This window comes from Molothrus aeneus, chromosome 1 (genome assembly GCF_037042795.1).
Source record: "Molothrus aeneus isolate 106 chromosome 1, BPBGC_Maene_1.0, whole genome shotgun sequence".
NCBI lineage: Eukaryota > Metazoa > Chordata > Aves > Passeriformes > Icteridae > Molothrus > Molothrus aeneus.
The window spans coordinates 59,800,757-59,813,146 of NC_089646.1; positions in this window are offsets into that span (position 1 = coordinate 59,800,757).

A 12,390-nucleotide genomic window follows, 5' to 3' on the forward strand; every position below is an offset into this window, starting at 1 on the left:
TATTTAATAAGCCATCATATGTTTAATATTTGATGCTTAGTATGCAGTATGCCATTATTGTGGAATCTAGCAAGTAGTCCTAATCCAATCCATGTCTTGGCAAGTGTAGTGGGTTGATGCTGGCTGGATGCCAGGCACAAACTAAAGCTGCTTTCTCACTTTCTTCCACAAGTGAACAGGGGAGAGAAAATATAATGAAGAATTAGTGGGTTGAGATAAGGTCAGAGAGAGATCACTCACTGATTGCCATTATGGGCAACACAAACTCACATTGCAGATAATATTTAAATTATTTACTAAAAAATCAGAGCAAGGTAATAAGAAGTAAAGTAAGTCTTAAAAAATCCCACCTTTCCTGCACCTTTCCCATCTTCCCAAGCTCATCCTCCTCCTTCCCTGTGGCACAGGGAGATGGGAAATGTAGGTTATGGTCAGTTCACCACATGTTGTTCATGGCGCTGCTCAGGGAGGAGTCTTTCCCTTGCTCCAGTGTGGGATCCCTCTCACAGGAGACGAGACTTTACAAACTTCTCCAGCATATGTCCATCCCATGGCACAGTTCTTCATGAATTGCTGGATTGTGGGTCTCTGTTCCACAGGGTGCAGCCATTAAGGCATGACCTGCTCCAGTGTGAGTCCCCATAGGGTCACAAATCCTATCAGGAACCTCCTCCAGCATGGGCTCCAGTGTGAATTCTTCCACAGGTTCACCTGCTCCAGCATGGGTTTCCCATGGCTTCACAGCCTTCTTTAGGGCATTCACCTACTCTGGCATGAGTCTCTCCTCCATGAGCTGCAGGTCGATCTCTTTATCCCCATGGTCCTCCATGGCCAGCAGGGGCACAGCTGCCTGCCCACAGTCTTCACCACGGGATGCAGGGGAATCTCATCTCCACTACCTATAACACCTTCCTGTCCTCCTGCACTGACCTGGGGGTCTGCATAGCTGTCCCTTCCAACTTTGCTCTTCTCTGGCTGCAATGACATCTGTGCAATAACTTTTTTTGCTAAAATATGTCATCACAGAGGCCTTACAACCATTTCTGATTGGCCCAGCCTTGGCCAGCAGTGGGTCTGTCCTGGAGCTGGCTGGCATTGGCTCTGATGGACATGGTGGAAGCTTCTGGCAGTTTCTCACAGAAGTAATCCCTGTAGCCCTTCCACCACCAAAACCTAGCACTCAGGGCTTTGCTGTCCCAGCCAAAGTCAGGCTGACAACAAATCACTTTTATCCTTTTGGTGTGTGGTGTTGAAACATTTCTAGAAAGGCCTGAGCAGTGGCATCCCTTGGCATGGACACATGAGATAAACAGGAGTGGCACATTAAAGCTCATCCATATTACATGTAAATCCATCTTTTTGTCTGTTTTAGGTGGCAACAAAAAGGAATTTTTATACATGGTTGCATACTACTTTGTGTCTGGACTTGGATTTGGGATCATGTTTAGTGAATGTGGGTGCAAAGAAGCATGTTTGAACACAAGCCTAATTCTCAAAATGAAGAGTGTTTTTTTATCTTAATGCAATAAATAACAAAATCAGCATCTGTCATCAGCAATTTGTTACTTTTTTGATCTTCCATATGAGAAGTGTCTTGTTTTGTGTTTTTTTCTTTTTTCTTTTTTTTTTTTTGTGTTTTGCTTTGTTTCAGGTGTGTTTTAATAACCAGTTAGTGGACACAGAAGCTGTGGACATGAGACTTCCTTGGACATGGAAGCTCTCTTGGCTGCCTGCAGTGTTGGCACTTTTCAGGAGGAGTTTGAATGGGGGAAAATGTTAAAGATGGAATAAGGAGAAGAGTGTGTTTGTTCTTGTCCCCTCCCACTGCTCCCCATACTCAAACAATGTGACTGAAAATACATTTGTCTTGTTTACCAAAATACATGAGAAAAGACTGTCATTGAAATGAATGGTTTGCTGGGTTATACAAATGTAGAAACAAAGACATACACCCAGATAAATGAATAAAGGCTGGTGTGGAGATTGCAAACTGCCTTAAAGAAGCAGCCTCAGATAGGTCTCACAATGTTAACTTTCATGTGGAACTGCTTAAATCAGAAATCTTGTATTTGTTCCCCAAGAGCTATGGAAGAGAGCATATCTGTATGGAAAATTAAAACTCAGATATCAGGGGTCATCTTTCAAGATCAATGAAGATTCCCATAGTTTTGTGTGAAGGCAGTCAGATGCAGGATATTTTTTTCCTTTTAATACTTTACTGCAGGTTTAATTGCAGCAATATTTCAATGCCAAAGAGAGTAATTTGCAGCTTGAATACAGCATTAGAGCTGCAATACCCGACATTTTAAAACCTCAGTATAAAAATGAGCATTTGGAACTAGTACCACAAGAATTCTCATTTCCTGTTCAACTTTCAAGGAAATTGAAGTTAAATGTCTATATTAACGTTTATAAAATTTTAGGAGTGATTCCCTTATTACATAATTAGCTTAAGCACTTTGCATATCTGCCGATTAGAGACATTACTCAGAGCCTGCCCTGGAACAGCTGCATTCCTAGACAGAAAAAGATACTAATGTGGCCCTGGGGGAGAGCTCTACATTTTGACAGAATAAAACATTCTTGGAGTACAGTTATTACAATTCATAATTGTTCACTTTAGGGGGAAAAAAAAGACAGGGAAAAAAGAGTATCTTGTTAATAAAACAAAGATTTCTAATAGTTTTAAGTCCATATTTCAAAATTCTCTGCAGCTGAGTATGCAGGTATCTGGAGGGGAGGATTTTCTCCATGTTATGTATAACAAGGAAGCAAAAGCAGGTATTCTGACTACATATGGCTCCCTAAATCTGATCAGATAGTGACAATAAGGGTAATGACAACCAGGATAAGTATTAGAGACTAACACTGTGATTCAGCTGATTAAGCATGAGCCCAAACTGCACAAATTTAGAAGCAAGAAAGCACATGAGTCTATTTGGCTTCATCTGTGACACAATTACCAGGTGATGGGATTTCATCCAAAGAAGCACAGAAAAAAGGAAATACGGCAGAAATTCAGCTTCTGTGAAATTACCACAGCAATTAATGACTCCCCAGCAAACATGATCAGGAACTGCTACACTATTTAAGAAATCTTGTAATTGATACAAATTGTGTGACAGAGAGAACTATTGTGATGTGCAGACTGCTTAGGTAAAGTGGGTTAAAACACAAACAGGGAAGTCTAACAAAGCATAGTTGTGTGGTCCCTAAAAGGAGCTCAATCAGGGTTGTAAGGAAAATATCCTGCTGCAAGATGTCTTCATCCTGAAAGTCTGGAAAAGTGGTGGCCTATTCTGAAGCTGCTGGTACTTCTGAATTATTTCTGACTCTTGGAGAAAAAGACACCACCTTCTTACAAGTTAAAGAACACACATTTAATTGAAAGAAACTTAAAATTTTATTCCAGAGGGAACAATGTCTTTTATGCAGCTTCAGACACTTGAAAAAAAGCAAGATAATTGTAGCTCTCACTACACTTTCAAACGGTTCTGAAGATCTGTGTCCCATCTGGGCGACCTTTAACAAAGCAATTATTGCTCCAGTTTGTGAGCACAATTCTATTTCCTGCCTACAATTCAGCGTGATAGAAACTATGAAGAAAACTTAATTAATCTTACTGACTTGAACCTCCTTTTTTGAGTCAAATGTAAAAGACCCTTCTGAAACCACGATGCCTTCATACCCTCCAAAGTGGTGTCAAGTGTTTAGAGTACTGCCACAGTGTCAGAGAGTCCAAGAAGTGCAGTTCACCACAAGCAAGGGCTGCCTCTTCTGTTGAGGCATGGGAGAGAGCAATTGTAGTGCTAAGTGAGGCTCCTACATCACATGCTGTAGGAGCCTCACTGCTGCAGTTCTTTCAACTATGAGCAGAGATGGACTAACCAGAGCTTTAGAGACCTAACAGTCTGAATTGCCCATTCCTCTTTTGACCCTGAGTATTACAAGAACTCAGTGGCTCAGTCAGATGTTCTGAAACCAGCCTGGTCTGCAATCTTCAAAACTAGTATCGGTTTTAAACCCTTTTACCACTCCAGCTGGGAAATCTAGGGTTTCATTGTACATCCGCCTTTAAAAACAATTTTGTTTGTATTCACATAGTGGCGAGAAGATCATTACATAATTCATATAACATCCATTAGTGTTATATGAATATATAAGTTATATATATATATATCAATCCATAGGTTAAGAAAGAAGAAACACATTTTTTTTAAATTTCAAGCCTGCTCTGACACTGTAGCTTTCAAGTCAAACCTGAAACTCTGACTTAGCATGCAGCTGAAGAAACATTGTATAAGAAGTCAGTGAGATTACTAAAATCCACAGAAAAATTAGGGTGAACCAGAAATGAATGTACAGGAGTGAAAATTGAAGATTGGAAAGAAACAGAACACAGAAGAAGGAACTCGAGCGGAATATACAATATCAGCCTTTACACTGGAAAATCCAAAGGTGATATAATTACATTGATGGATGCACGTTAGGCTTACATTAGATTGCTCCAAAAATATCCACAGTTATATCCTTTCCTATTATACACTGTGAGTGCTGCTGGGACTTATCTTTCTATCTATTGCATGTGTACATAGAAAAATTACAGATGTTTTTGCAAAATGGATTTGCCTAAGTGCACTTGGTTTGTTTGATTGCTAAGCCTCCCAGAACCAAGGTTCTTACAGATTTGTCTGTTAATTGAGTTCTGGTTACCTGAGTGGATCTCCCTAAAAGTTAAATTGAAAATCCCCTATTTTTGGTCTGCAGGAACAGAGGAGGGTTTAACAAAGAATATTTTGCACACTACCTAGTCAACTTGATCACAGCATGTTCCATTTTCCTTCTTTATAACATTTAGATTGAGACACCTTTCAACATTCATAGACTATCTATTTTTTTCTATGCCATCCACAAATCTTTGATTATTTTCTAGGAAGGAAGTTAGTTTCTAACTGTAACTGGGTTATTTGCTTACCCTAGACATAGCTCAAGATTTTTATTTTTCTCTTTTAAATCTGATGTAGATTTTCTGTAGAAAACACAATCAATGATTAGGGAGTAACCAACAGCAAAGCAGACAATGGGCTCTACAGTCTTAGTGAGGGCTTCAGGAATTGTTTTCACATATGGAAAAGGACCTGCAGTCTTCAGAGACTCACCATGGGACCAAGCAGTTTGTGATGATGCTTGATGGCACTGGATGGAGAGGGACTGGATTTGCAGCAGCATGGATATGGGTCTCTGTTTATGGGACTGGTATGTCTAAGAGGAACTGAATTGCCCAATCACTTACAGAAACCAGACTGGTTGCCTACACAGGCCATTTCTTACAGTGGTGACTACTCAGTGTCTGTTGCCAGGGTCAGAATTCATTAGACACTTAGTAAAAAACTTGCCATGTGTGTGGTGGCAAGCAATATATTATGGTATTAACACAGTGCATTGGTAGTTTTTGCTGCAATATTAATAAATTTATGCTGAGATACAGAAGGGATGTAAGCAAACTCTAGCCAGGGTTGTATTTTTTGGGAAACAAAAGATTAACAAGCCAAGACAGCAAGTTCTGATTGTTGCAAAATGAATTAGCAGATATTAGGGATGAGTATAAGTTATGAAGGCTGCATTTACACATTACATGGTCAGCTGAATAATATACATAATTCACAGCAATCAAGAAAGTGGGGCTGGTGAGATAAGATTTTGGGTAAGGTTCTCAAAGCCTTCAGGAAGCTTTGTCCTTGTTGATAATTAATTGGAATTTTCAACTTCTGGCAAAAATTCTAGCAGACAGCCTGCAGGACATGATCCATAAGATTATTAGCCCAGACCAAGTAAGCTTTGTAAATGAATGACTACAACCAGAGAATTATAATGAAAATACTGAATATTATCTAAAAAGCTAGTGGCATGCAGGAACCCTGGCAGCCTATGCAACCAATAATAAAAACACCTTTGACAAAATAAACTTGAGGTTTCCTATATGCCCATTAGGAGAGAATTCAGATATTTATAAGCTCTTATGAACTTTTATATAAGGCTCTCAAATTAAATTTTAAAAACTACCTCTGCTAGGAAACTTTTTCAATGGTGGACAGTGCAAGTCCGATTATGTCTCATGGCTTTTTCCTTAGTTTTCTAGTGTTCTTGGAAGCATAAAAAGTTAGCTTACAACTGGGCAACCAGTGTAATTGTTGACTGTATCAATACTGTACAACATTCAGGTAGCTTACAATAATTAATATGAATATCCATAGCTAAAGGACAATCAGTAGCAAAATTATTTCAAATGAAATTTTTCAGTGTGTTTAATAGCATTTCACCTAATCATGTTTATAATAAAATTTCTGTTACTTATGTCTAGAACCACATTATTTTCTCTTACATCTACAATGCCTTCACAAGGTTAACACCACTGGTGTATGCTCTAGGTAAAATAAATGAAGTGTCTATAAAAAAGACATCTTAACCTGCTTTGGCTAGTGAAATATCTCCTACCAAGTAGTATTATCATTTGGAATAGTACCTTCAGGAGAACTGAAATCAACTGTATATATAGATAAATGGTTTCTACAAATTATTTTGCCATTGCTTTCATTGAAGCAAGTTCAGTATGTGAAATATCTTCTGTGATCTGGTCTGCATGGCCACTGATAAGAGTATATTAAAATTTCTTGAATGCAATAATTGTGCCATGAAATTTTTCAAAATCTAACCAATTATTAAAAAACACAGCTTAAAGATAGTGGAATGCTAATAAATAAGAGGTAACATCTGATATATCCAAAAAAGTAGAGAAGTCTATTGCCTAGAGAAGTTGTGGATATCCCATCCCTGGAAGTGTTCAAATGCCAGGTTGGATGGGGCTTTGAGCAACCTGGTCTAGAGGGTGGTGCCCCTTCCTGTGGCAGGGGGGTTGGAAACAGGTGACATTTAAAGTCCACTTCAAACCAAAAAAAATTCTGTGACTCTATGATTATCCATTCCTTATTTCATAATTCAAGCATCTTATATGAATAATTTAGCCTTCTGGCAAAGAAAGTTGCTTAAACTATGTCTCTAAAAGTCAGTCAAAATATGACTCAACTTGATTTTGATGGCTGGTTTTGGTAAAAGCCTATATCTGTCTGTTTTATTCCACAAGGTGTTTTTCCATTATTGGGGTAAGGTAAATGATGCTGCCAGATGATCTTGGAGTATGTCATAGGTACTGACCTGAAAGTAATTTCTCCTTCTGTGTAACTCCCCAGTGCCTCTAACACAACCTTGCCACAGGTACTGTGAAATTCACCCTGAAATTACACCGAGGAAATTAGTATCAAGATGCTTCTTAATTGATTTACTATCACTATCACTTGAGATAAATGCATATGACTTGCATATGAAATACCTAGGAAGGACAGGAAGACAGAATAAAGCTGTACTGTGCATCCTGTGGTTACTCCTCCTTGCTGAACACAGAGGCTCAGGAAGGAAAAATGTTTCTCCAATCTGAGGATGTACAGGAGACTGTGCATAAAAGTCTTGTCCGTGTAAAAGCAAACACCATTACAGCATCACTCAAAGACAGGATCAATCCTCAGCTTTGCAGAGTAAGAATGAAACTGAGTAGGGAGAGAAGTAGCAATAGTGAAAAAGATTTCACTATTGAAGCAGATTTAGATTAGAAATTTAGGCAGATTCAGTTTAGAAATTGCATGCAAATTTTTATCTGCCACTATGTTTAGTCACTAAAGGAATTTGAGGTTTTCTCCTCACTTTATACCTTAAATTAAAACTGAGCCCAAGCTCTGTTTTCTAACTTCAGATGTCTTCTGCATGGACTTCTGCTGCTGGGTTAGACATCCAAAATTCCTTCAGATTCAATGGGAAAACATAAATATGTTAATGCAATCTGTTTTGGGAACATTTAATGATAAAGGAAAGATGACAGAAAGATACTATTTCCTTTTCTATTACATTTTTATAAATAATTTTCAGGACTAATAGTTTATAAATAATTTTCAGGACTAGCTCACAGGTGAACATGTCACATGAATCTCACTGTGCATGGCTTTAAAGTCACATGCAGAAGAGCTAAAAGACATGAAAGACATGGAATTGCAAAGATATGTAACTTAAGTAGAAAAGGAGTGAAATCTGAAGGCCAGTATTATGTAGAAAGCTAGAGAAGGCTTTAGATAGGTCATTCTGGCTTTGAAATGTTAATACTAGGAAATAAATATAATCAAGACTGAAGTTCTGCTAAAAGTTGAAGACACTGTAGTGATAAGTAATTTTAAGCTTAGTTATCTAGTATCCTTTTAAAAGGCAAGTGATACTGGCAGTAGAGGATGTAATGAATGATACTGCAAAGCTTAAAATCTCCTGAAATACCTGAAAGTAGTAGATTAAATGGGAAAAGGAGCACAAATGGGTCTTCTCAAAGGAACAGGGACAAAACTGGAAAGAGCAGAAACTCCCCAAAAGCACAATATGCATACAAAAGTTATCACTGAAGTCTGGATGATAACAGGTCCAAAGGAAAGAAAGTAAAGGAAAAATACCTTTAATGGAAAAATGCTTCTGTAAAATATATATATATATGTGTGTGTGTGTGTTGTGCAATGTAGCTCTTAGGAAGAGAGCTTTTCTCCAAATGACATTGACTTCTCTAACCACATGTATGTCTATAGATTATTAGTTATGGAATTTGAATGCAGGAATGAGCATTGCAGGATTAGCCATTTCCTATCCTATCTAGTCAGATCATGATAAGCTCTGCTTCATGTTAGCTGGGTAGCTTTGCAGTTCTAACATCACTACTTTGTGCTGACATATCATACTTCCCTTTTTTAAAAAATCCTTTTTATCTATTATTCTTTCCTCTTGCAAGGCAGATACATATTCATTATGTAAGTATAAATATGGTCTGCATATTTTGATTCCATGATCAAATACAAAGTTTTCCTGTGAATGAGTGCGTACTGCTTATAACTCTTCTATATTGCAGTGTTTCACAACACTGTTGACAAGCCACATCATTTCCAAGGTTCTTAAAAGCAGTTAAAATAATGTTCATACTAGCAATAATTAGCAAACAGACTATATGAATAATCACAGTCATTCCCACAAAGATTTCTTGTTTTCACAGACTAATCCATTACCTGCTTCAATGAACCGTCTTGTTGTTAATTTGCAAGGCTTTCACCCCTAGGTGATGGAAATACCTGCCCTCTTCCCAGTCCCCCATTAAGTATGGTTTTCAGTAATATGTATAATTCATGAGAAAAATTTGTTTGTCAAGCATTCCAGACAGGTCACTTAAATCCTAGATCAATTGATAATGTTCACACCAACATGGCCTGGAATTAAAATAACCCTTACACTGGCTTCAGTATTTCCTTTAAACTAACTAGTTGGGCTTCAACTTTTAAAGATGCATGGGAATCATTATTATTTTAAATAAAGATTAGCAGCAGGGCTTTTGTAGACAAAACAAATTGCTGCTCTAAATGCAGTTTTTACAATGCTAGCAACAAATGTCATGCACTGTCACAAATGCATTCTGCCTTTTCTTGCAGCAGCAGCATGTGGGAAACTGAATAGGGAAGACAATTCAGGTAGATTTTATCTTCTAACATATCAGGGTAGAATCTATCTGGAACAGTGAAGTTGTCATTCTAATTTTTTTTGGTGGTTTAGACTAAAATTTCCATCCCCATTGCATCTCCCACCTGTCCCAACAAAAAATCTCCTGTCCCATGGAAATCTTAGCAAAATTTACGCAGAAATACAAGTACCCTTGATAAGGACTCTTGATAAGCAGATAAAGTCAACCACATATGTAATCTCTTCTGTAGCTAAAGGGCCTGCTTTCTGTTTCCATGATTCTTTTTCCCTTATGCGTCCTTATGTCAGCTCTTAGCAGAAATACAACATTTCTGTTCAGCATTAGAGTCTTCATGAAGGGGTAGGCAGAGGATAGCATGGCAAAAAGTTTGGGGTTTTTTAAATGATCTCCTGGACCTACAGATGTCAGTGGAGATCTTCTGAGGGATGTCTGTGGAAGCAAGGCTCAGTAAGGCTAGGGCTTGGTCTGACATTCAATACAATTAGAGTTTGATGAGCCTTGTGGTTCCCTCCCAACTCAGGATATTCTATGGTTCACTGTATTTTGATACACATTAAAAAAATCTGAATTTTTGGAAATGATGTATTTTATCATCTCACCTTCCCAGTTACACATGAATACTGTATTTATTTGATTTATTCTTCCATTTATATTTAAAACCAGCAATCAGAACTCTGGATCCCCTCAATGTAAACAAGTCTGAGTACTACAGTGCCCACATATAATTAAAAATAGATATATGTAAATGTGACATTTGAGTGAACAGGTGTAAATATATCAATCTGCTACAAGCTAGCATTTCCTGCTCATAAACATTATTTCCTTATTGCTCTGTGCTCACTGTGCTTAATCCCACAGGAATGATGATGTTTGTTGCTACATTTTGTAACATATAGAATTTTATACTAATGCATGCAAAGAGCTGTGATGTTTTCATAAGTGCTCCTGACTAAATGAATGTCTAAAAAGAAAACAAAGTTTTGTAGCACTTAAAACAAGAACACTTATTTGCATTGCGTACTAGAAACCTAAAAACTGACCTTTTGTCTTAGGTCACCAGCAATTCTCATTGAGCCATACCTCCATAAATAGCTGATTGTGGAACTCTCACTCAGACCAGGAGAAGTTGGGCTAGATCCTTTCCATATCTGGTTGTGGGGCTGTTCATGCTTAGGTCCATGGTGGAAGCCAGGACAAAGTCTCAGCTACCTCCCTGGGGAGGTCTGAGACACTGCCGTAGACAAAACTCCTAAAACAAGTGTCAGATCTGGGCAGAGTTCACTTCTGCAGGTGCTGCACTGGGGCCTGCAATGCCTTTTTGTCTGTTTATTTTTGATTTTTTAAAATTCAATCTCTGTTCTCTTTCTTCAGTTGACAAGTGATATGACTCACATTAGCAACTCTTCCATTGGCTGCACAGGCAAATGAGAAATCTAGCACCAGCTTAATGATGATTTTTTTGTTGTATATCTTAGAAGTTCAGAAGAAGCTTGAGCCAGCTCAGCCAGGAAATTATCCAAAGGGCAAAAAATTAAGGATTTCTTGGTTTGAATGATCAAATATTCTGGTGTAGCAAGAGTATCATACACTCATATCTAGAAGTACAGCTTGCAAAGAGCACATTCATGTTTGTGCTGAACACACAAACCCTGCATTTGCACAAGCCCACTGAGATGACTGCATGTGACAGACAAGGGAGGTACCAAGGCAGGTACTTAAAAAGTGTGTTCTTTATTAAAATGGAGGTAAACCCTACCTCCATTCTAATGAAGTGCTGGCTGCTTCTACCAGCTGGCCCCAATTTACTTATATTTTAAAGCTCATGTTTTACTGTTTGTTGACCATATCAAATGCGTTTTCTTGTTTGTATCTTGGCTTTTCAAATTCAGTAAACTTCTCGCTAAATGATCATTTCATTGCCAAGAGTTCAGATCATGCAATAGTTTAATGAGGGGAAATGTGTGGATGTGGATACTCAATGTTTTTCCTGATCTCTAAACAAATATAAGTTTTCTGTTTGAAAAGAAAGACCAGTCCCCTTATTACCAGGAGAAGTATGTTCTGCAGTGCCAGAGCTATCTTTCTCTTCTATTTGCCCAGTGGCCAGGCAAATTCTTTTTATTGTGTTTTACTTGTGCCTAGAAGTTAGGTCATGGACCAGGGCCTCCCTGAGCCAGACATTAGACAGAGGCTTGACAAACAAATGGCTTTTACCCCCAAAGCCTGCTGATTTGTATAACCCTCCAGTTACATAAATAAGAGTTTGGTTATCAAGTTGTCCTTGTTCCACGGGGTTGTTGCTTATGTCATGTTATATTTAATTGTCCCCATGCTTAGATGAGCACGTGCAGCACAAACTATGCAAAACTGCTCTGACTGGTCCTTGCTCCTGCACCCAGTGTGTTAGGAAGCTGGGAAAAGAAGATGACAATTTCTGTGTTGGCAAGTAGTGCAGCTCAGAGGGGGTAAATGGAGGAAACAGCTGATGCTGAGCAGCTGGCACCCATGCCCTGTGCATTTTGGGGAGGTTTCTTTCAGAATAACTCTGATGTGCCCTAGAGGTGGAGGTGCAGCTTCTGCTACAGTTTCACTCCAAAAGAGTCCAGTTTATGGCTCTGAGATTGTTTCACACTTAGAGACAGGTACATGGCAATGATTACAAGATTTGCTCCAGAAGTGCAGACTTGATATTAATTTAAAGACTAATTAGGCAGTTGAGGAGGCTCTATCCAGCTCAGGACACAAGCAAGACTTGCCCAGAGACTGCAGTGTCTTTTTCA